Source organism: Canis lupus, chromosome 17 (assembly GCF_048164855.1).
Source record: "Canis lupus baileyi chromosome 17, mCanLup2.hap1, whole genome shotgun sequence".
NCBI lineage: Eukaryota > Metazoa > Chordata > Mammalia > Carnivora > Canidae > Canis > Canis lupus.
In genome coordinates this window covers 36,091,796-36,118,578 of record NC_132854.1, presented here as the reverse complement: position 1 = coordinate 36,118,578, position 26,783 = coordinate 36,091,796, and the positions used below count along the sequence as shown (strand labels likewise).

Here is a 26,783-nt window from a genome sequence, read left to right as displayed (position 1 = left end):
ATTTTGAAAAGTCAATATTAAATATTTGGCAGCACATCACTAGGTCCATATAAAACCCCAAAGCATCAATAGAATAGGGAAAATAATAGTATCTAGAGATAATGGGATGATCATTTTTCAAAATTCTTAAAAGATACCAATTGAATAAGCCTAAAAACTTAGAGATATTAATTATAAACTTGGAATTTTATACTCAGGAAAAATATTAAGAATGAGAGTTAAAAATAGAATCCAAGAAAAAAATATAGTAAGGGAATATGGAAAGTCCAAAGCAGACTAAATTTAAGCAGAAAGTAAAAAACCTCATGTTGAAATTTCACATATGGGGGGATCCCTGGGTAGCTCAGTGGTTCTGCGCTTGCCTTTGTCCCAGGGCGCAATCCTGGAGTCCCGGGATCCAGTCCTGCGTCAGGCTCCTGGCATGGAACCTGCTTCTTCCTTTGCCTGTGTCTCTGCCTCTCTCTCTCTCTATGTCTATCATGAATAAATAAATAAAATCTTAAAAAAACGAAATTTCACATATGCAAACAAAAAATAGTCTGGTGATAAATGGATAGAGGTGATAAATGGATATTTTTGGTGAAGCTATTTAACTACTCCTTACTTATTTAATAGTCAAAGATTTTTTCTAAAAATGTCCACCTATACCCAAGGGTGAAATTGGCAAATATCTCCAATGACCTCTAATCAATACAGGTTTTTTGGGGTTTTTCTTTTCTATTTCAGCTATTGAGCTATTTTGGAACAGGTCTCCAATTCAACCTCTCATCTGGCTCAGGCAGTAGGCTAATATCAGCAAAGATGTATTCAGTCCATCACTTACTCTTGGGGGCTAAGACATTTTTTTTTTAATTCTAATTGATATCCTCAATCAAGTCAAAAATTTTGTTAGGCTGGCACTAGATTGCAGTTTTTTGGTGGTCAGTCAGTCATTAATTTATCGCTGTTTCTAGGACATGACCATTTGCTTCCATCGCCTGGAAAGGCAATAGATGACTCAGTTGTGTTATTCAGAAGTTTTTGGTTTAGCTCCTTATCATTCAGCACTACACAGCTTCAGACCTCAGCAAACATCTTGATATATAAAAATACCATGAATTTCGGGCCCATTTAGTCACCAATTTTATCACTCAGAGAATGCAAAATCTCTGCTGATTGCCTGCCCCTCCACAACAACCTTCTGTTAGAGATCAAGTCTAGATTCTTGGTCCACACCTAGGCCCACATTCAGGAAGTGACTACAGAGGAAATGTAGGAAATCCATTCAGCTCTCCTAGGACTTTAATTTCCTCTGTTGAAAGACTCCACCCACCCCTACCACACCCCTCACCATAGATCTCTGTTTTCTAAAGACTGGTGAACCTTATAAGATTTTGCTCTATTGGGCAACCTGGGTGGCTCAGCAGTTTAGCATTGCCTTCAGCAGAGGGTGTGATCCTGGAGACCCGAAATCGAGTGGGGCTCCCTGCATGGAACCTGCTTCTCCCTCTGCCTGTGTCTCTGCCCGCTACCCCCCCACCCACCCACCGCCATGTCTCTCATGAATAAATAAATAAATAATCTTAAAAAAAAAGATTTTGCTCTGTTTTTCAGAAACTTTCTACATAGCATTTTAACCTTCTGCAGAACCTCAGAATACATGAAATGTCTTGGGGAGCAAAAGATCATACATTTGAGGACACTCAGTTCTCTATTTTCTCCTCTACCCCCATCTGATTGTTGAAAATTTTGTTGGTTTCTCTTTCCCCTACAGAAATTCAGGCTGTACCAGCAAAGATCAATTCTTCTCTCAGAGCAACTGTGACCTCACTTTGGAATGAATCTCCCCCTCTTTGGAATGTTAGTCCATCTAGTTTTCATTGTCTCATATCTATGATGGTTTCTAAATTTGTGTAATTCATAATGATCTTTTTAATTGTTTGCAGCAGAACATTGGGCTGCCATAATAGTACTATAGATAATTAGAAAGCAGAAGTACATGGAATTATTAACATTATTATTTAAATGTACATATACGTTATATATACACTTGTTTTTAAAATATCACAAGTGAACAAATGAGCATGTGAAATATCTAAGTCCCTAAAAACAAACAACAAATAAACCAAAACACCAAATAACTAGTTAAAAAAGCAAATTTGAGGTTACTGATTCCTAAAATAAAGGAAGGGAAGGTGCTTCTTTAGGGTCTGAGGGCCTTTTGGAAGTTGGAAGTACGAAAATGAAGGCAAACTCTTTAAAATGAAGGAAAGCCCTGAAGGGGGAGCTCTCATGCACATACACGTACCACTCTTGACAGCCTGCTTAATTAGCAGTGAAAAGGAAGATCACTCCCTGCCTCATGAGGCACTAGCCACACCTCACAACCAGTGAGAAACATCAACAACCTCAAACTCTTGTTTTTCTCCAATAAACTTTTTGCTTAAAGCTATCCTCCTCCATCTCCTCCTGACACTGAATGAAAGTGGACCTTCCCTTTGTTTCTTTGGACTCATCTAAACTTTGCCATTGTTTGCCTATCCCAAACTGCAATTCCAGTTATAAAGTTAGTTATAAAATAACTTGCTATTTTGTTTCTTTGGTTGATGGAAGACAAAGGCAGGCTGTTTGGAGTCTGGTTTAAGGTAGGTCTTTTTATGTAAGGGTTTGATCAAGATTTAGAAATATTTTTTAGATAAGGTGGAATTGATGCACTGACTGAAGTAAGGGAGTTTTGAGGAAGTGTTTTAGAGAACTCTTGAAGAGTACACAGTCTTTTGAACTCTTTTGAATAATCTGTTGTTATGAGAAGGGTCCTTGAAGAGGACTAGTGGTATTATCAGATAAATAGGTCCTTAGGAAGTTCCTGAAACAATAAAGTTATCTGTGACTTTATATTTTTATTCATGTTTCCTGTCAGACTCATATCAATATCATATCAATAATTATATTAATGGAGACAGTTGAATATTAAAGTCATGTAAATGAAGGCATTCTCCTGGTCCTTAATGTTATTAGATATGACTGGTTTCATTTTCCAAGGAAGAGAAGCCAGTGATGACATTCCAAAGAACTGTTTTTATATGATGATTACATGCATATGAATATAGAATTTAGGAATATGTCAATAAGAAAGAAAGCAATTTTTTCAAGAATTTTTACAATGGGGAGAAGAGATAATAACAAAAAGGATTAGAAGTGTTGAAATAGCTTTTTGTTATTTGTTTTGGCTTGGCATCCTCTCTCTAGAAATTGCACTTATACTTCTTTATTAAAGATATGCTGCATGTAATTTTTTACTCACTGAGGGCATTTCTCCCTCAGGAGGGCAATATAGAAGGCCTTAGCAATACCAGTGATCCTTCACTCTACTTTCATGTAGAATAGACTTAGCAACTTGGAATCATTTACGAGATCTTCCTTAAAATAATGACAACAATAAGTAAACACTGAATTTATAAAATGACATCTCTTGAGGAGGGAAGTGGAGAACTCATGGGGAACATGGATTGCATAACTCTAGTGGTTTAATGAGTCTTTTTAGGGTCCTGGATGAGTGTGGAACTGAAGATGAAAGACCCTTTGCTTTTCCCTGGTTTTAAAGTAAAATTTGCCAAATACTTGGGTGTGGCTCCCAAAGGCAGAAAGGAAATTTTTAAGGTTTCAAATAGTAGCCAATTCTACCTTAGGACTTCTTTGGTTGAGAGCCTCTCTGGAAGATGCTTGTAGTGGAAACAGATGAAGCCAAACACAGAGCTGAAATCTTGACTCTGGCCCAAGTTTAACAACGAGAAGTAAGATCACTCCTCCAGGGGAAAGATTTCCTATGATGTGTGTGCTGGTATCTGGAGGAAGAAAAGTGAATCACAGCACTCAAATAGCAGCATCTGATGCATTAGCTATAAAACAGAATTAAAACACTCCAGGAGTTGTACAAGACAAACCACGTAGTTATATGAAGAAAATGTTACAATTTCTATTTATCTTTAATTTTTATTGTAAAAATTGTATCCTTTAAGGTGTTTAAGTCTTTAATGCATTAATTGACATGGAGAGCTTTCTCAGGTCCCATTTCATTTCATTGCATTTATAAGGGAAGGTTTGAAGAGTAGGATTTCCACAATGAAGGAGCTATCCTCATGGGTTTGGTGTACTGCTGAATAGTTCATATATATTTCCATAATTAAATAGATTTGTTATTTAATCATCCATTTTTAACTAAACTAACCCATCAAAAATGGACAAGTGAGTAAAACCAGATGTCTACAAAATATGCACTGATGATAGTCCCAGTGTTTAAGTACAGGAGGGCAACAAGGTTATAGGAGGGTTGGTAGTTTATTGCTCAAAGCTCTCTTCATCTACCTCATTCAGAGGCAACACACTTTTGACGTACTACATCTAACAAGAAGTTGTTCAAAATAACTCAAAGTTATCAGGATTTGAAATTGAAAAGTGGGTTGAAAAGAAGATTTACACCCTTAGCTATCAATAGCCTTGTCTCAAGTATATATATATTTTCCCTTGGGACATTAGTTATTGAAAAAATTAAGTCACTATTATTAGGAAGGCATCTTATTAATTAATATTTTCTAAATATACAATACATTAGTTTAAAAGTTCATAGATATGCTCTATACATCAATAAATATATATATAATGTAATAGAAGTATGTAATATAAAAATGTGGATACCACTTTAGAATATTTGTACTCAATTTACAAAAGCATAAAAGTTCTTATTTCCACACAAACATTTTCAGGCTGGAAATGGATATTAAAACTTATTTGAGAAAGATTCAATAATGAAAGAGGAAAAAAATCCTGGGAGTTTCCAAAGATAGAAAACGGATGTAAGTCCTCAAAGTAATTTCTTACAAAGTCATTAAAACTATCAGAAAAGGTAATTGAAGAAGAAGAAGAAGAAGAAGAAGAAGAAGAAGAAGAAGAAGAAGAAGAAGAAGGAGGAGGAGGAGGAGGAGGAGGAGGAGGAGGAGGAGGAGGAGGAGGAGGAGGAGGAGGAGGAGAAAAAGAGAGAGAGAGAAAGAAAGAGAAAGAAAGAAAAGGTAACTGCACCATCTTCAAACTTAGTTTCTTTGCAAGTCCTCCTCTTGTTGATAGGTCTATTTTTGTAGTCACATTGTACAGTAGTGAGAAAAAAAGATGGGTGAACTGATTAAATTCAAGATCACTTAGGTGTGGAAACCTAATTACCATTTGGAATACATAGCCATGAGGTTCAGGGATGTTGTAAGTCTCTAGGTTAGAGGTATAGACTGGGTAGGGGATCAGAATTATAGCTTAATGTATTTCCTTTGATTTGCACACAATTGGATTCCAAATGCTTTACACTAGTATCCTTAAAACAATTGACATTAATATCATTTTACTGTTACCACCACCACCATCAATAACAACAAAACATGTATGGGATACTGTAAAATGTCTAATGTAAAACAAACACATGACATATGTCAGGTTTTAGACTAGGTCTCTCCAGTTTCAATCCTCATGATTTTCAACAATGTCAGTAGCGCCCAAATTATTCTGCAAAGACTTAAGGATGTTCAGGAAATCCTTTAGGCACTGTTATGATGATGGAAGGCAGGAAGTTTATTATAATTAACATAATTCTACTCCCTGGTCATTTTTACAAGCAAAATCCTCATTTATATTAGGTTCTAATTTTCCCATTACAAATTCTGAAATTAAGGACACTATCTGTTTCTGATGGTATATAGTAGCTTAATTTTTGTAAGTGCTACTTCTCTAGATACTACAATCTCCTTGCAGAAATTAAATGAATGGGTCCAAAGATATGTGTTAGGTATGAATTTCCTAATATTTAGGAACAAAATGAGAACTTAGAGACAATGATAAGAAAATGAATAATGCATCCATATCTAATGAGGTTTTTCAAGAAATATAAATATCTCAGAAGAAAAATATGCCATTTAAGTTGCTTATTTTTAGCATAAAATAAATAGAACCTTAATAAAATTGCATTAATAAATATACGTACCCTGGACTTTATACAGTACTTACCTAAAATATTCTGATTGGCACTCATAAAAAATTATGAGGATTTTATCTTCTATCTGTATTGACAGAATTTTTGAGCTAAATTCCATTGAGCAACATACCTAAAGCAAAAATATGATCAGTGTTTGAATATATCCTTTAAGTTTACTAAACTTAGAAAGGCATAATTCCTCATTTCACACAAATATTATTTAGGCAGCAAGTGGATATTAAAACTGCCAATTTTAGAAATATTCAACAATGGCTGAAAAATACTGGCATTTTCAAAGATAAGATAAGGATTAAATCTCTGAAGCATGCTCTTATGAAGTCATTAAAAGTAACAAAACAGGTGACTCTATCACCCTCAAATGCAGTTCATTTGCAAATCTCCAATAAAATGTTTTTATATAAATCTTTACGTTCTCTTTAAAATTAATATCAGAGAAACTATCTGCTTTTACTAGATTATCTTTTAAAATGGGAGACATAGAAAATCAGTAAATGAGGTTATATTACTAATTAGCATATTGTCTCCACTACCTATAGTACACTACAAAAAAATGTGGCTTCCATTTTATCACATAGATGAAACAGTTATCTTTCAGGGTTTGAAATTTCTGTGATCTTTATGCTTAATAAGCTCAGTAAAAGGCATTCAAATTACATCACTTTTGTCTTGGAAGTTAAATTGGGAAATATTGCATTCTCTGAGATGATAAACTCTGCAGAAGATAAATTATCATGAGAAATAGTTTTAATTGATTTACCATAATAAAAGTTATGTGACTTTGAAGTGCAAATGACACATTAAAATGAATCTACAGTATGTTGATAATAAAGTGGCTTCTTTGTTAATGGAATTACTGACACTGCAGATGCTTTCAGGAGTGATGTCTTCTACTGTTAATCAAGAGACTTCAATGTAAAAATGAATGTGCTGTTTATTTAAATCCCAGCCCATCTTACTTCTTGCCTCAGAGTAGTTCGATACTAAGGTCGGAAAAATGGAGATCCTGGTCATCACAGAGTCAATATTATTTTGGCTGTCCCACTTCTGCTTTTTCCTGGACATCCTGACTGCAATCTCAAGGTCTCCCTGTGTGTGTAAATCAGAAAGACTGTCAGAAGAGGTAAATGATAAAGTCCATGATGGAGTTCAGGATGAGATGCCTCTACGAATATGTAGATGAGTAAATTTTTTCTCACATATAAACCTTAACAGTATATGTTCCAAAAGTTTCAAAACAAGAATATTTAAAGGAAATTAGTGAATATTTTAGAGTTTTTATAAAGACAGGAATAAAGCATTTCAAATTTTCATGATAGTGCAGTAAAAAACTTTTAGATAAAGTAACTATGATAGGGGGCTTTAACTACCTTCATCTGGATCATCTGTACTTTGTAACTGATTAAGATCTTCTTTCCAGCTTCTGTTTTAACTCAGCCAAAAGACCCAGGGGGCAAAGCATCTCATGATGGGAACCGAAACTACCACCTCAAGCTATAATGACTGCCCTGGTATCAGCAAGACCTTATATGATTAGACCCCAAGACAATGATTGACCTGACCTTTACTGTTCCCCGCGTGAACCCACTGACCATTGTCCTACATTGTCCTTGTGTAACCTAGATGTATTTTGAGCACTTTAGAGATAGGCTTTGGGACATTAGTCCACTGTCTTGCTGATGTCGACCTCACTGAAATATATTCCTTTCTCATTTCGCTACCACTGTCTCTCTACTTTTAGATTTTTCAGCGACAAGTGGCAGCATTTGGTTTGTTTGGGACCCTCAGACGAGGGGCTCTATGAGTCATAGTCTATGACTCTTCTTCTATTATCTTCTACAAAAAAATCCATTTTACTTAAGTGTCAAAGTAGTCTGAGCACTATTCTTGTTTGATTTATTTGCCAATCATTGTGTTAATCATATAACTAATCAGTTACCAGTATATGATCCTACTTAATCAGTAACAGACCATAGAAGTAAAGTTTAGTACTCTCAACCTTGGTTTTGTAACTGAAAAGAAAATTAAAATCTCCTGCTGTTCTCATCTTCCAAGAATTGTGATTTGGCTGAAGAGGTGTGGAATGAGATGAGACAGGAATACGGAAATACACTATGGTTGTTTCAATGAAAGGCTCACTGAGTGTTAACGGAACAGCAAAGAATCCGCAAGATTAAACATCAGTTTACTTGCTCCAGGAAATTCTGAAAAAGAATCATTTAGTGATATAAAGAGGGTTACTATCAATAGAAATTATAAATGGGAGAGCCATAAAATCCAACAACGATGTATTTAATACCTACCTCTGACTGCCATTCATGTAATCTTATGTCTCAAGAATTAATACCTCTTATTTAATAAATTCTTTATACTAAATTTAATATAGTGTTCACTCACCCTATATTATTTAAACTGATAGTGTGAATTATAAAATTCTGTTTTAAAGACTCAATTGCAAAAAAGAAGAAAAAACACAAGTTTTGTAAGTAACATAGCTACTTGAGATAAAAATTTTACCTCCTTATGTGAATAGATTCCAAGAGAAGCTGGAGTAAAAAGAGTAATGCTTATTCTATAACAGTAAAATAGCTACAAAGGGAAAACAGTACAAAAATATATTATTGTAATATATTATAATATTATATATAATATATTATATATAATTATATTACATATTATAATATATAAAGACTATGTAACAGTAATTTTCTTAGAGCCATTTTCAAACCAGCAATATAATTTCTAGGAATACAGTATTTCAAACAAACAAATTTCAAAAGCTGGGAAAAGCAAATATTTGATATTTCAATATAGAATTGTTTCTAAGGATATGTTCTTTCCTAAGGATATTATTTTGTAATTTTTAAAAGTCCTGTTAATCTACATTTTGATAATTCAATCATACTGATAGAATTTATTCTTCGAAGACTTATTATTTTATCCCAAAAAAACCACTGAGCTCTGGTTTAAAATCACACAGGCAAACATCAGAAGTTTTCGAACATGCATTCATTTACCAATTTGCACCACTCATGCATTCTTTATCCTTTCAACCTGGAAAGCTTCTATCTGATTTTTTTTAGTGGCTGTTTAAACAAAAATAGATGTTTATCTCTTTAAAATTTTGCCAGGAAGCTGTCACTTTCCCATTTACTCAAGAGATGTTGTGACAGAATGTGTCAGCTTCTCACACAAATGAAAAGAGATATAGACCTGTATTTACTTTAGCTGAAAAATAAGTAGTCATCAATTCAGAGAAAAGTGTTTTCCCATCTGAAAAGATGAAGTAAATAGGAGTGGTTGGGAGAAGTAAGTATTTCCTAATACATAAAAGGCAGATGTAAACCAAACATACAACGCTGGTCCTCATCCTGGAAGTGCATAATCTCATGGTATGCAGAAGCTGGTGCTTCACTAGGTGTCTTTTTCAGTACTTGATTTTTTTTTAAATGATAAATGTTTATGCAGTAAATGTTTAACCTTCCTACGATCTCTCCTATGCTACAAGACTCAGAAATTTAAATGGAAATATGCAAAAGTCATCTTTAAGACACAGTTTTAAGAATCATAACAGATGCAAAACAAACATAATTGGTAGAGATTGGCCTCAAACTTTGTACTCTAACAAGGTACTTGAATTTATAATAATGATGTCACTAGACACTGAACATTAAACATATGTTTACTATATATATTTTATAATATTTTATTTTTATGAATATCCTAGAATGAAATTTTATTAAAAATGATACCCAATGCACTGAAATTAACAATACTGACACTGAACGAAAGAAGATGGGCAAGGATAGGCTTTTGCTCTAAAGTGATTAGAGTTGTGCAGTTAAGTTGAAGGCAACCACCTTTTAATAGATAAGAGGGAGCAACCCAGATAAGAGAAGAAAATGAAGTTAGGCATTTGGGGTATAACTACCTATCTCTGACTGGATGTTTGAACTCTGTAGATTTAACTACATGATACTTAAATTCTCTGGCTCTGGTTTCCTGTCTGTTAAATGGAGCAAAATGAAATCTATTTAATAGGATTTCTGGGGCATGTGATAGCTCATTTGGTTAAGCATCTGATTCTTAATTTTGGCTCAGGTCACGATCTCAGGGTTGTGAGATCGAGGCCTGTGTCTGGCTCTGTGCTGGGTATGGAGCCTGCTTAAGATTCTCTCCCTCTGCCCCTTCCTGCTTGTTCACTCTCTCTCTTTCTCTGTCTCTCTAAAAAAAAAAAAAAAAAAAAATAGAATTTGTGTGAGAATTTCTATGAATCTAAAACGCATTTCTTATATTTAATATATATGAAAATTTCAATTATACAGCTATTTATATTTTCAATTCAATTAATAATTCAGTGAGTGTTTAGGGGTACAACTTGAATGTCTTAATTTCTCTCTCTCCCTTTAATCTAGGAAAGAAAAAAAGAAAGAAAAGGAAGGAAAGAAAGAAGGGAGGGAGGAAGAGAAAGACGGAGGGAAGGAGGGAGGGATGAAGGGAAGAATATAAGCAAGGTAGCGACCGTTTCCCAAAGTGGTATATATGAATTTTAGGTATCATAAAAGTCATCTCAGGGATACTTGAGATTTCCATATGAATATTTGACTTTCATGCTTCTATTTAAATATTAAACTAAAAATTAATGTTAGCATTAAAATATTGTTCACAATCACTGAAATCTAAGCATTAGTAAATAATTTTAGCATTCCTGTCTTTATATTCATGATCTCATTAGTCCCATATCACAATATTTTTCATGTTGTTTGTTAATGAGAAAATGACAGGAATATTTAATACAAAAATAGAAACTCATTATTAAATGAAAGCAAAGTGATATATTGATCCACTACAATAAAGTTCTGTAATAGCTAAAATAGAAGTGGTAAAATGATTCATTTAGAGTGAACACATGGAACACATCAGTATGGGCACACCAAACATGGGCATGACAACATGGAAGTCACACCATATTCATAGTTTGAATGAGGTTTTAATTTAAACCCCAAATACTTATTTTTCATTACCTTAATTTTATTTTTTTCTAGTTTGTATTATTCTGTACTTTTGATTGCATGTAAATTATTTTGTTTCTATTTTCATTACATTTTTATGTATATGGTTCCATAATACTTCTAAAGAAAAAATAATTTTTTGCCAACTCCCACATATTTTGTACCTCTTAGAGGCAACTAATTTCAACTATCAGAGCTATTTTTTTTTGGTATTTTCCTCCATGTCTATAAAAATATACGTATATTGTCTATTTTTTCTTTCAAATTTTAATGTTTCTCTATTACCTTCTACTACGTAAGGTAAGAATTCAGCTCTTTAGTATACTCCCACCTCATCAATTCTCATTCTTTGAGTTGTCAGATATATTAAATAAAATATAGGATAGCCAGCTAAATTTGAATTTAAGGTAAAATAAGGTAGAAAAGCTGAACATATTTTAGCATAAAATGTTTTAAATCCTGTTTACTTATACAAAAAAATTGTTTACCTGAAATTAAAATTTAAGCGATCATCCTGTATTTTATTTGCCACCCCTACCCCTCTTCAATCTTTCAACATTATTATGTAAGCATTTGATGAGGGCATCATTCATTGGGGACACAACTGTGATCCTGTAAACTAGTCATAGATAAGCTATTATATTTGCTGTGATTATTATAACCTTTCTTGCACAACCTTCTGTTTTCTCTGAAATTCTCCTCTTAAATTCTTAATTTGTGTAGATTTTACACCTAGCGTATAGGCAAACCTTTCTTAATAGCCTAAATCTTCTTTTAGTTCCCTCACATATCTGAAGTATTCGTTAAGTATTTCATCACTTAGAAATACTTACAAATGTTTCTTCTCTACCATTTTGGACACCTAACATAAATACAGATGCTTCCTTCATTATCACTCTGGGGGCTTACTTTCCCATTTTCTTAGATAGACCCCCTTTTTCCTAGATAAACTCTCATGTTATTTTCCTGATTCACTCCATTTTAGGGGAGAATCTGTTTTGGTAGCTTTCTGAGATTGGGTGCATGAGATGTACTTTTTTTTGAGATCTTGCATGTCTGAAATATTATTTTGCTAACCTTACATTTAATAGACCACCTTGCTATGGAACTATAGGTTTGAAGGATTTTCATTATGAACTATGAAGGCCCTCCATCATAGCAGAGATCAGAGAAGAATGTACTCTTCAGAGACAAAGCGTGACTTGGTGAGATTTTTGTTTGTCATTGTTACTGCTTTCAACTGAGTGTATTTCCTATCTCTGCACAGCTTGGGCAGCAGGAAGCTAAAACTTAACTCTTTGAGGTCTGAGAAGACAGACACCAAGACAGGCAAATAGCTAGAAATTTATTAGGCATTTCATAGAATCAAAAAGTGTGAACACAAAGTCTATGTATAAATCATACCCAAATACTTACTTGACTGACCACCAAATTATGCTACTGCAGAGGAATACTCTGGAAGATAGAGTAAAAAGGGAGTAGGTTAAAATAAGCAGCAGAACTGAACAAAAATTGAGAATCCTTTGAAAAGGATAACAGAATTGGAGTCACTGTTGCGTCTTATCTACAATGTTCATTTTTAACCAATATTTTATAGTCATGCAAATAAATTGAAATAAGATCTAATAGAGTAAAAATTAGCCTATAGAAACTGATTCAAATCAGTCCCCACAGATGGTGGACATAGCAAATGAAACTATCAAAACAGGTTTTACAAGTATATTCAAATAATCAAAGGAAAAGCCTAGAGAGGACAGATGATTTTAAAAGAGACAGAGAAACTATAAAAAATGGAAATGCTAAAGCTGATCAATACAATAACTGAAATAAAATACTTGTCAGATTGTTTTGACAGAGACTAAAAATGGCAGAAGAAAGAATTGGTATTCTGAAGATATATCAAAAGAAATTATTCAATCTTGAAAACAGAGGGAATAGATTTAAGAAAACTAAAAATGAGTCTTGGAGACACATAAGAAAATATCAGGTAGTAAAAAATAAGTGAAATTTGAATCTCAGAGTGAGAGGAGACAGAAAAGGAGGCAGAAATAAAATTGAAAAAATAATGACATAAAGTTTCTCTAAGTAAAAGTAAAACAGGAAAAAATCACTCTTCAGTATAGCTGAAGGGGAGTTATAAAGAGAACATCTTGAAAGCAGCTAGAAATAAACACTTCAGAAACAACAAAAAACCCTTTACTATAGGAGAAAACAATATAAGTAATGGCTGATTCTCATTACAATTATAACACAACATGATATCCTACATATTAAAAAAATAACCTGCCAACCAAAATTTGTTTATCCAGCAAATTTATTTTTTAATGAAATTATACAAAGACATGTTCATATAAACCAAAACTTAAAGAAATTAATCACCAGCAGACCTGCACTATAGGAATTGCTGAAGTTCTTCAAGTTGTAGAAAATCACCCTAGATGGCAAGATGCATATGAATGAAAAGTACTGAAATGCTGGAACTGGTAAGTATGTGGGAAAATACACACACACACACACTTTCATCTTTTTCCCCCTGGAACTGTGACCTGTTAAAAACAAAATTGTAGCATTATATCATCACCACCCATGGATATAATGCATATGAAAACATTATCAATAGACTAAAGGTATAAAAGGAAATAAAGTCATTACAAGTACACTTCAAATATCTTATCAAAAATAATTCAATAATAACTGTAAAAAGATTGCAATAAGTTAAAGAAGTATATTTTAATTCCCCAAACAATCATAAAAACTAATATAATAGATTCAGGTAGAATGTCAGCAAGGAATTAAAAAAGAATATTACAGTTTTTGACTAACACAATATAAGTTAAGAAAGAAGAGTCAGAGAAGCAATAACAAAATCAAAAGCAAAAACAAAAACAAAAAAGCAAATGAACTGAAGGCAAAAGGGAAAACAAGTACCAAAATATCAGAGTTTAAAATAAATACAATCATATTATGATTACATTAAATGTAAGTTCACCAGACATTCCAGTCAAAATGCTCAGATTAAAATCAAAAGGCTGAGATGAGGTAAAGACAACCACAATTAGATTAAAAAAACAAAAAAAACTAGACCAAAAATAATCTGTAGTAATGTGCAAACCATCTTCAAATAATTGCCACCAAAATTGAAAAATATACACTCTTTATAGGTGATATGGGATATTAACCAACATAAATCATATTTTAGTCCATAAGTAACACAACCACCATGACAACAAACAAACAAGGACAATCTATGCTGTCTACAGAATAAACAGTTCAAATATATGAACTTAAGTGAGTTGAATGTAAAAATGAAAAACATACCTTAAAAAAACGAAAGCCTAACAAAAATTGGAGTAAATTGATATCAGAAAAATAAAACTTAAATACAAGGAATATTACTAGAGACAATAATGCAGAACACTTCATCATGATAAATTAATATATTTCCTAAAGATATAATAATTCTAAACATAGATATACATCGTAACTGAGCTTTAAAATACACAAAATAAACACCAACAAAACTAAAAGAACATAAACATAATTATAATCAGAAATTTTAATGCACTTGGTTCAGTAACTGTTAAAAAAAACTAGACCAAAAAAAATATCTGTAGTAATATATAAACCATCTTCAACTAATTGCCACATGAATTGGATGATATACACTCTTTTGAGGTGAAATGAGATATTAACCAATATAGATCATATTTTAGTCCATAAAAAAGCTTTATTCAATTTAAAAGGATCAAAATCATATGGAGTATGTTCCCTGAGCCAAACAGGATTTTTTTTTTCTTTCCTTCTTTCTTTTTCTTTTTTTTTTTCCAAACAGGATTAAGTTTGAAATTAGGAATTTGAAAAGAGTTCTAAATATTTGGAAATTAAACAAGATATTTCCAAAAAACTCATGAGTCAAATAAAAAATAAAAAGGAAAATTAGACAATATCTTGAATGATAATAAAAACTCTGAACATATCCAAATTTGTGGTATAAAACTGAAGCAATTATTAGGGGGTACGTCACAATTTTAAATGCTCTTATTAGAAAGGAAAAGTAGTCCAAAACCAAAACTCTACGCTTACACCTCAGGAGTATAGAAAAAGAAGAACACTTTAAGATCAAAATAAGTATGGGGAAAGAAAACATAGAGTGAATATCAATTAAATAGAAAAGGTAAGAAATAAAATCAATAAAACTTAAAGGTGTTTATTTGAAAATATCAACAAAATTAATATACTTGTAATTATACTAAATGAAGAAATGACAGAAAAGGCCCCGTTGTTTATAAACTACCTACTTTGCGATATTTTGTTATAGCAGCCCTAAGATATTCAACTCTGCTGAAGCTGTTCATTTTTAAATGAGTCCTGTGCATTATTAAATATGAAAAACAGTGACATAGAATGATGCTTCCTAACCAGTTTTGGGAGCGACCATAAGGGGTCAAACACATTTTCACAGCAGTAACAAAAACTCTTGCAGCTTAGTTCTGGCCAGCTGTTTAATGAGGGCAGCTATAAACTTCAGACTACATAAATGTGGTGCATTAGTCTTCTTCAGGATCTTCGTATATTCATGTCTTCCATAAATCTTCTATTCCAAGCTGTTCAAATTACCTCCCAAAGAGAAAATATGAGTTGTCCAACTTCAAACAGTTCATGGATAATAATGACTGTTGTAAAATGAGTGTTTGAAAGTGACTGGAAAGAATATACAGAGATTTTTAGGATGAAATCAAACGTAAAACAGCTCAGTGGTGAATAAAAATTTCCTAACGCGATCTTATTGTGAAAATAAACTTGATGTGGGGAACACAATTAACTAGATATTTTCAATTTTTCTGATTCTATTCAAAAATTTTCTCAGGTATTCTCAACTGATCTAATGACCTCAGAAACCTCCCAAAGATTGTTGAGGAAAAAGAGTGAAGAGAAAGGGAACAGAAGCAGACAGGCTCTGATACTCCACTTCAGGTTTAAACAGGAAATCCAGTTTTATCTATTTATGCACTATTCTGAGATGCATTATAAGGTTATTTCTAAATATAAGTACTAGGTCAAAACTTTTTGAAAAATACTATGTTTATCATCAAACAAATATTTACCTGAATTCCTAATTTTTGAATATCTAAAAAGTAAGAATAAAGTTTATTATTTTCCAATTTTGTTGATGCTTATATATAAGGAATCAAATAACTAATCAGATGTTTCTGATGTCTTTCTAGTTTTCACATCTTTGTGGATTGACTTGATGTAAAAACAAGACATCTGAAGACAGCTTTTGTAATTTCTTTTTCTACTTTATTGTATCATTCAAATTTATGCCCTGTTGGCTAGACCTCTAAATTTTTGTACCTCACAACATTTTATAAATCTCTATTAGTTTGAATTTACTGAATATATTTAGAACATCTTATTGGACTGAAGAATAAAAGTACCAGTTAAATTCAAACCAGACAGCCAAAGGAGAGACATAATCATAAGTACATAAAGAATAAAATAAATAGATGCAAATAAAGAAATTGCAATATATTTTAACATGCTATGGATATAAAATGGCTTTTTATTGAGTGGTACAATGATAGCATACATTATCGTATATTTAAATTGTCTTATGTTATTCTTGGTACATTTGCATTAAACAGTCATGAAGTATGTGTCTGAAATTTCTGTAAAAATCAGCAAAATTAAATTGCCAAGAGCATCATAAAGATCAAACTGTGCATCTGCTTTTAATAAATACTGACCCTACTTCTGAGGGTAATATTTTAATGTCTTAAATTTTCCTGAATACATATTTATGTATATACATTAATGAAGACATGATAATAGTTTATTCAAATTAAATAAAAAATTATCAACAATTATTCTGCAATTTTCCATCACAGAAAAAGAATGTTGAGAGAAAGCTACTTAATAATTGATGTGGTTACTACATTTTCAAATGAATAGAAAAATGAGGTGAGGTCCAACAGAGGAAGTAAAAGAAACATGTAATGGTTAAGCAAGTAGAAAGAAATTGCCTTGATTTTTGGCTTATAATCTTAGACTATGATTATAAGATCAAGCTAGTTCAAAGATCCAAATGGCTATGTCATATAAATGAGTTGTATTGTGTCATGCTCACAGGATTTAAGATGCAGTTCATTCCCTTTACCACACATAGACATGTTCTGAGTCTACCAACCTATCTATTATACTCTCCAGCCTTTTAAGAGATTCAACTTCAGTGGTTTACTTAGAATAGACAGATCTCAGATAGAGAGAACCCATGCCCTGGCCTCACAACTCACAATAGTCAAGGATAATTTGTAAATCTAAACTCTTGAAACTGAATGCATTTTAGGTTAGGGGTAATATATTAGAGATATTCAGAAAATCTAAGTGCTTGTGAAAACTTATTATTGTATGCCAACCTCACTAGAGGTTCCAATTTGCTCTCTAGGTCACCCCAAAGAAATTCTCCCTATGGGATTTTGCCTTTAGAGAGACAAAGTGAATGGATTCTGTTGAAATATTCATTAAATTAAAAGGCTTCATTTACTATTCTAAAAGCAATTAATCAGTTTTCTTCATTCTCCATAGTACAGTACTAGCTACTACTCCACTAAAGCGCATTACTGCTCTAGGGAAAATGCAATGTATTGCAACAAAAATTGATAAGGTCTGTTAAGAAAGTTAGTTACAGACATAACAAAGTTAAATTTTTATAGGAACATAGGAAACTTTGAAACTGCCTGATTAATAAAATTGCTTGCAGATATCAAATGAAAATTTTTAAAAAATAAAGAAAAAGAAAACATGGTTACTATGGATACCTTTGAAGGGTTTGAAATGTATTCACTATAACTTAAATCGAAGTGTAAGGAAAGACAATTTCTAAAAAATGTAAGAGTAAATGTTAATTTTATTTAGGAAAGTCCCCCTGCAAATATTTGTAACAGTGATAACAGCAAGTCCTCTTGATCATTAAGAGGATGCCAATTTCTCTAAAATGTCTTTATGTTCACATATTTGTGATTATTCTGGTAACAACATGTGAAGCACATCAATCCTAGCTGAACATAGCCCAGGTCAATAGTTACACTATGTTGTAAACCAAAGATATATTCCTTTGACAGTATTTCAGTACAATATATAAATCACTGTATGGTTTTAACATCATACATAATGAAAAATTAATGCATTTTTGTTAATTTAAGCAGAAATTTTAAACATAAGACTGTAATTTAAAATTTTTGAATAAAGATAAGATATATCCACAGAAATATGTAAATACCTGTATATATATGTGTGTATGTATAAATGTTTATGTACATCCACAGAAATATGTAAATATCTGTATTTATATGTGTATGTACATAAATGTTTATGTACATCCATGTATTTATATATTTCTGTATGTCTACATATATTTATATTCCTCACAATAGAAGTAGACCAAAGGAAAGCAGAGATGATACAAAGAGAGTTATCTTAAAGTACAAGATACCTAAACTCTATTTGATACTATAATAAAATTTTACTCAACTTATTTTTATTACAAATAGCCAGTTTATCACAGATCAGTCCACCACCACAGAGAATAGCTGAACAAATCACTCAACAGACTGTGTGCTGTCCTGTATTGTCTATTTTCACAAGTACCTAAAAGGCACTTATTCTTCCTTGAAACCGGTAAACATACCTTGTAAATCCAATCAATTTCTTTGAGGTAAGTGAATTAAATGAACAACCACTAAATTTCATATATTTAGAAACTTTAAATCCTTTGATAAGGTTACTTCCAAAAGACTTCTTAAAATGTGAGTTAACATAGAATTAATCACAGGGGAAAATCTGAGATGATGAAAGAATTGACTTTAGAAAGTAAACAAAATCAAGCACTTCCTAAATAAAATCAGTCTATCAAGAGCTTTCTAAATCAAATGAAAAAGTGGGTGCACAGGTAAATGTTGGGAAGCGGTGAACTTAAAATGGTGGAGTCGAGTCTCTCCACTCAGAACACCTGCATGGAAATCCAAGTTCTGGCATGAACTAGCTGCACTGCACAATCCTGGGTCATCTATCAAACTCTCAAGACCTCAGTTTTCACAGCTATGAAATAGGGTAATAACAATATCTTTCTTGTGAATGAAACAAAGTGTCTTTAATATGCTACACACTGTACTTGGCATGCAAGGAGTACACATTAATGCTACCTTTATACCTTTCATGGTATTATTCAAGATTTTGTTTTGTTTTGTTTTTTAACACCATATAAGGTACTAAAATAGAAAAAGTCACAGGAGAGCTTTATCACATTGTCTCTACAGGCAAAAATATATGGACCAGGGTTTGGAAAATAATTGGCAACAGAAGAACCAAAATGTTTTCAAACACAAAGATATTATACTCAGCTCTCAATTATAATAGCCCAAAGAGTCAACTCAACAGTCACTAAGTGAACTATTGTTAATTAAATGCTGACCTACCTATAATGAACGAGGTGGTGTCATGTTCATTATCCTACTTCACTTGATAACAACCTGTGACACGAGCATTATGGTTCTCACCTTTCAAAAAACTGGGGCTCAAAGAGCTTAAGTGACTTGTCGAAGATCATAAATTCAGGAATAGCAAACCTAGGATTTATATAGTTTTTTCTTTTGACTACATCACAATAATTCCAGCTATTATAACAGAGCTAAAAGAAGGTGGATAGTACTTAGGGCATCCTTTGAAATATTTCATGAAAATACTATAAAATTGTTTCCCAATTTTGGCACATGCACTTTCCAATGCCTGAAATGTTACTCTTCTCTCAGAGGGACTGAGACAAGAATGAGACTAGTGAGGCACTTGCTCAGGTGCAAAATTCAAGGGAGTTCAAAAAAACCTGAGACAAATAACATTCTAATGATATATTTTTAACAACCAATATTAGTGGAAAAAATCCATGATGAAATATATATCAGAATTTTAAATAGGGACAAGATCAACTAGACCACACAGGAACTGAGATAAAAGGGAAAAATAAATCAGTAATATTGTTTAACTTCTGTTCCTTCACCAAGTCTAGCTTAGACATTATTTACAGTCAAAATCATCAGACTGGTGTAGATGCTGCATCTCCAAGTTCTCATTGAATCCTAGGCTGACCTCTCCAGCCAGACTTATCCACTCTACAACAGTGTACTAGTTATCTATTTCTGTATAACAAAAAAATCAAACGTTAGTAGCTTAACACAACAAAAAAATATTCTCTCTCAAATTCAATGGGTCAGAAATTTGGGAATAGTTTAGCTGACTTCTGACTTAGAGAAAATGTAGCTGTCATCTGGTGAAAGTTTGCCTGGGGCTAGATGATCAACTTCCAAAATGGTTGATTCACATAGCCATTGGCAGACAGCCTCAGGTCCTGACTACGTGGATTTCTTAATGGAGTTGCTGGAGTGTTTTCTTGACAGGACTTTTAGCTTCCAATAGAGTGAGCAAACCCAGAGAGAGAGCAAGAATGAAGCTGCTCGACCTTTTACCACCTAATCTCCAATCTCACACCATCACTTCTACAGTACTCTATTCTTGAAACATGAGTACAGAGGAGTACAAACTCAAGGCAGAGGTGAATTTGGCTCCACTTCTTAAAGCGAGGAAGATCAAAGAATTTTTGGAAGTATTTTACTTTTTTAAAGATTTTATTTATTTGACAGACAGGAGCACAAGCAGGTGGAGCAGCAGACAGCGGGAGAGGGAGAAGCAGATTTCCTGCTGAGCATAGAGCCCAACCTGGGGCTCGATCTCAGGACCTTGGGATCATGGTCTGAGCTGAAGGCAGATGCTTAACCAACTGAGCCACCCTGGTGCCCCTGAAAGTATTTTAAATGTACCCTAAAGAGTTACCCATTACTTGACTATCTCTGACACTATACTGTAAACTTTGTGGGAACAGAGACCATGATGAACTATTTGCCATTCGATCTCTAAGACTTCTTCCTAGATCATGCCTGACACACAGAACATTCTCAATAAATAATTTTTCAGCCATTGGTAGAATTAATGAAGACACTAATCAACAATAACAGGTAAAATATTTTGATTTAAAAAGCCATAACATGGGATGCCTGGGTGGCTCAGTGGTTGAGTGTGTCTGCCTTTGGCTCAGGTCGTGGTTCTGGGGTCTGGGAATTGTTCCTCATCAGGCTCCTTGCAGGAGCCTGCTTCTCCCTCTGCCTATGTCTCTACCGTTCTCTGTGTCTCTCATGAATAAAGAAATAAAATATTTTTTTAAAAGCCATAAAATGACATGAGATAGATAAGATTCCAAAGGAAAACATCATCTGACTCTGATCTTGAGAGATAAAATAGGTATATCAAAAGTTTTGACATCATAAGTAAAAAGAGCTACCTAAGAAACATAAACTTCCACTAATTTTGCACATTAAAAAAAAATTCCTAGAGCTTAAAAGGGATAATCTGAGGGAAGAAAAGTCAATTGAAGTACTGTTATTTTGAAGTTTTAATATAGACTTAAAAAAAAATCTGATTTCCGGGATCCCTGGGTGGCACAGCGGTTTGGCACCTGCCTTTGGCCCAGGGTGTGATCCTGGAGACCCGGGATCGAATCCCACGTCGGGCTCCCTGCAAGGAGCCTGCTTCTCCCTCTGCCTGTGTCTCTGCCTCTCTCTCTCTCTCTCTCTCTGTGTGTGTGTGTGACTATCATGAATAAATAAATAAAATCTTTAAAAAAAAATCTGATTTCCCTGGAATTAAATTCTTCTAGGGTAGGACTGGGAAATAAATAAATAAATAAATAAATAAATAAATAAATACACACACACACACACACACACCTAATATATACGTGGTATATGTAATCTAAATATATACTTTTTTCTATTGTAGCATATTGTTATAAAATAGAAGTAAAATACAGAGACCCAGAGAGATTTTCCAAATTTATGAAAACACACTTGCAGTAATAGGAAATTAGAAATTATTTTTCCTCTTTTTTTAAGCTTTTATGATAATTAGTGAATATTCAGAGTTGCAAATATTATGAACATTTTGTTATATATGTTTGGTTGTGCTATTTTTAGCATCTATAGTTCATAATGTACATTTATTCAACATTTATCATTTCGATTTTTTAAAATTATGATGAAAAATACCAACATATTTCATATTTGAAAACATTAATGTGAAATAATTTTAATTTGAATAGTACTGATTTAATAAATGAATCTGTGCTCACAGTAAATGATTTTAAATTAATAGATCAAAATTTCTCAAAAGTGTGGTCTGTGGACCTCCTGCTACTCCTGGGGTGGCGGTGGGGGGGCATTGGAATTGACTTCCTTTCAGGAAGTCCTTGAAATAAAAAATACTTTCATAATAATTATTCTATGATGTTGTTTTCCTTTTCACTATGCTGATATTTGAGCAGATGGTGCCAAAACAGTGATGGCTTAAATTGTTTTTCCCACAGTATAAATCAAGGCAATGACATCAGATTCTGATAGTAGTTATTATTTTCTTCATCACCATGAACTTGTAGGAAAAAATAAATCCAGTTTCACCTAAGAATGTGTTGGTAAACTAGTAAGTGTTCTTAATCTCATTAAATTATACCTTTGGGGTGCTTAGGTAGCTCAGTCGGTTAAGCATCTGCCTTTGGCTCAGGCTCCTGGGATCGAGCCCCCACATTAGGCTCCCTGCTCAGTGGGGAGTCTGCTTTTCCCTCTGCTGTTCCCCTATTTGTGTGCTCTCTCTCTCTGTTAAATAAATAAAATATTTTTTTTAATTTATACTTTTAATTACATCTTTTTAATATTCTGTTTAACAAAATGAGAACTGTGCTGAAAACACTTTGGCTGCATACCAAAGTATGACTGTTTTGAGGAAAAGCACCTGTTTCTCTCAGTTATGGGCTGAATTAGCCATTTTTATCAAAAACATCATCCTTAATTGAAAGAGGAACTGAGAAGGAACCTATGGATATTCAGACTTGGGCATTTGGTAGACAGTTTCTTGACAATAAACAAAAAAAGTCTGTTAGTCATAAAAAACAAATAATAGTATTAATTGCAGATGATGAAAGTCAAATTTTCAAGTGAAAATACAAGTTTCAAAAACCTATATCTGCCCTCCTGAGCTTAACAGATTCAGAAGAATTATGATATTGCAGCTGCAAATAATGAATAGTATTTTTTATTATATTATGAGATATTTCAACATTTAGGAGATCTGCATAACTCCATAAACCAATTTTTTTTCCAAAATAACAAAGTGCAGTTAACAAATCATGCTTGGGAAAAAATGTGTTCAAAACATAAAATAGACCCATAACTTCAAAGTACATAAAGATTATTAAGATGATTCATATTCCACATAAATTACCATTTATTAAATTTGGTATAGTAGCAAGTAAGAATAGCCACAATTATCTGAAAAGACAATTAAATTAAGTCTCCCTTCTCCAAATATAGATCTTGTGAGGTTGGATTATTGTCATATCCTTCAACCAACCAAGCACCCAACCAACCAACCAGATTTCAATAAGTTGAAAGGAAGAGGTGTAAAATCCAGTTGTCTTATGTGAAGTCAGATTTTAAAGGGATTTGCCAAACAATGGAACTTTTCTTACTAACTCTTCTGAGAAAATTATTTTTATCAGTGTATATTACTTATGTTAATGTATGGAGGATTTATATTGGTGTTTCAAAATAATAAATACATATATTATAAATTTCATTTTTAATTTCTTCCATGATAAATATTAATAGATATAAACCACATAAATAATAGTTCTTCAGGGTCTTGATAAATTTTAATAGTGTAAAGGAGTTCTCAGACCAATATTTGAGAACTATTTCCATAAATTATTTATTTTTTTTTTCCATAAATTATTTAAAATAGAGACCAATTAGTTTAAAACAAACAGAACTAAAGGGAAAAAACACACTTCAAAAGACTTGATTTACTTTATAATGATACTGTTAGCTAAAGCAAATTGTACTTTGAGCCACATATGAAAGCAAACCTAGGAGACTGTATAGTCCAGGTCAATGTATATGAAGTAACTCAAGAATAAATACTTGGGGTTTGATGGAATTAATTTACTACCCTTAAGTGTCATCCCTGATTGTAACATTGCATCTCTCTCTAGTGTCTCTTGCTATATAAGAACATATTTGGAGTGCTCTAAATGCGCACAAGAATATTCATGTCTTATTTCAAGTAGATCTAATAAATTGATGTAAGAAAAATAATTTTATATCTCAGAATGAAGTTCATCTTAATAATTCACCTGTCATAAATGATGTGGTACTTATATATTGAATTTTATTGTTTGCAGTTTTGAGCTTGATTCCTCAAAACTTCAAACTGCTTCCTTTGCCCTGGAGCACTGACTTAATAAAAATGTGATCACCATATAGGTAGCAATCTTTTATTTGAATGCAGTGACTTTTATATGAATGCATGTCATGAGAGAAACTAATCTGTTTATTACAGAGGGAATTAATTAACAAAAAAACAAATGAAAATTACTATAGAGTGAAATATTGTAATATTTGGGTTTACTAATCTGAGAAAATGGAATTGATAATTTTGCTCAAGTTATACCCTGAGCCTTCAGCTAGCCTCTAATTATATCAGAGTGCACTTAAACGTAACCTGTTTAAACTGTGTGTTTGTGAGCTACATTGAGCAATATGAATGACTTTGGAAACAAATTTACATAATACATTTTTTTACATAATACATTTTGATATATTTCTGTCCCCCTCTCTTTGTCTTCATAAGGCAAAAATTACCTAGCTGAGTGACAAGAATGTATCTCTTAACTGAAAAGTTCACCAACTTCATTGAATTTCCAAAAAATGTATAAAACTATTCTAAAGCATGCACTGAAATAAAGTAAGAAAATGTTTGAACACCTTCTTTGTTAGTAGTGTGCCCGTAGTAAAAAATAAAACAAAATAGTCAAGGTAAACAGTTCAGACATCATGTGTCCTTAATGCATCTTTATATTGAGTACCTAACTCAGAAATTAATCTCGATTTGATTTACCCTGATTTTGATATTATAAATTATGATATACTCTTTAATATTCTCTGAAAAAAATAGCATCTAGGTATATTCCAACATTTCAATACACTTTATTTGAGATTTTATAACATTAGCTTTATGATGCTATTTCCTTTTTAATTATCTGAAGCATTTATTCACGTGTTGTAAATAATTCGATTATAGGTCCATTCCCAAATACTGTTTTTATTTTCTTACCTTCCATAAACATCTCAACCTCAATGCTTAGGTATCTGAAGTATGTCCTATGTATTTATAGTTATCTTGAAAGGAAGGGCAATAAATTGTGATCTCATATAAGGCATTTAGGTACCATAGTCCAAAGCAGTCTGAAGCCATATTTTAACATACACCTACACAAACCTGCTTTAGCCTGGCTTCCTCTCATCTCCCCCAGATACCACATTCATTCTTATTTTATGCTTTTGCTTATTTATCCTTTTCCTCCAATGAACTTCCTCCCGGCTCCCATCTTCCATGTCAAGCTATAAATCCTATTTAACACTTTCTTGTTGATTTCAAGGTGAAGTGATTATTCCTTTCTACATTTTAAAACTACTTTATGATTTACTTATCTATACATAGCCTATATATTAAATATATTTGAATTATTAAAGGTTCTAGAGGTAAAACTTTATAGTTAAATCCCACTTTTGCTACACAAATACACAAATAGCCATCAATGGCCACAATGGTTCACACCAACCCGTATCCAAGCCTTCCACCAGCGCTCTGGCCCACCTCAACACTGACTCAGGGCTTCGACATGTGACTTACTTTGATCAAAGGAGCAGCAGCCACTAAAGTAGTCTCATCATATTGGATTCTTGCTATTTTCATAAGAACTTGCCTATTTCGTCTGCTGGAAGGATGTGAGTGCAGAACCAAGTAACTCTATCCTATAGAATGGGAGAAGAAACGTGTGGGAAATATCAGAAAGGGAGACAGAACGTAAAGACTGCTAACTCTGGGAAACGAACTAGGGGTGGTAGAAGGGGAGGAGGGCGGGGGGTGGGAGTGAATGGGTGACGGGCACTGGGGGTTATTCTGTATGTTAGTAAATTGAACACCAAAAAAAAAAAAAAAAGAAAGCTGACTGCCAGATGCTTCACCTTCCAACTTGTAACCAGTGCATCCCCAGTCATGTAAATGAGCCCTTGCAAGACCAAAAGATAGTCCAGCATAAATTATTGAACTGCTATCTTGTGTGCCAAATAAATGTTTGTTTTGAGCCACTGAGTGTCGACATACTTTGTTACGCAAAATTATTATGACATTAAAAAACTGATACACAGGCAGCCCGGGGGGGTTCAGTGGTTTAGCGCCGCCTTCAGCCCGGGTTGTGATCCTAGGAACCTGGGGATCAAGTCCCACGTCTGGCTCCCTGCGTGGAGCCTGCTTCTCCCTGTCTGAGTCTCTGCCACTTTCTTTTGTGCTCTGTGTATCTCATGAATAAATAAATTAAAAATCTTAAAAAAAAATGATACACAATCCATAAAACCCAAACACAGTAGCCTCCCAGTACTTTGCCCATGTTCCAAACTTAATGGGTAATTCTAGATAATGCTTAAAAATGACTCCAATGCATTCCTACACTAGTTGGAAATAATAAGTGAAGGGAGTTGGCTTCTTTGCACACAACTGCAATAGGCTAAGTAAAGGGCTAAGTAATTTCATTTTATTCCATTTAC

At 33.1% G+C, this 26,783-nt stretch overlaps 1 long non-coding RNA gene across 2 annotated transcripts in view; it reads right to left on the bottom strand.

Moving 5' to 3' along the window:
• The window catches only part of LOC140608385 (uncharacterized), a 117,512-nt gene extending 91,212 nt beyond the window's left edge, over positions 1–26,300 (bottom strand). Inside the window, exons 1-7 of one of the 2 annotated variants that reach the window (XR_012010400.1) lie at positions 26,205–26,300; positions 25,870–25,991; positions 13,410–13,568; positions 12,439–12,477; positions 6,970–7,099; positions 6,025–6,122; positions 3,664–3,824 (exon numbers count right to left, since the gene is read on the bottom strand). This is a non-coding gene — a long non-coding RNA (uncharacterized lncRNA). The remainder of the gene's footprint in view (positions 1–3,663; positions 3,825–6,024; positions 6,123–6,969; positions 7,100–12,438; positions 12,478–13,409; positions 13,569–25,869; positions 25,992–26,204) is intronic. The other variant, XR_012010401.1, reaches the window with a different exon arrangement.
• Positions 26,301–26,783: the final 483 nt, after the last annotated feature.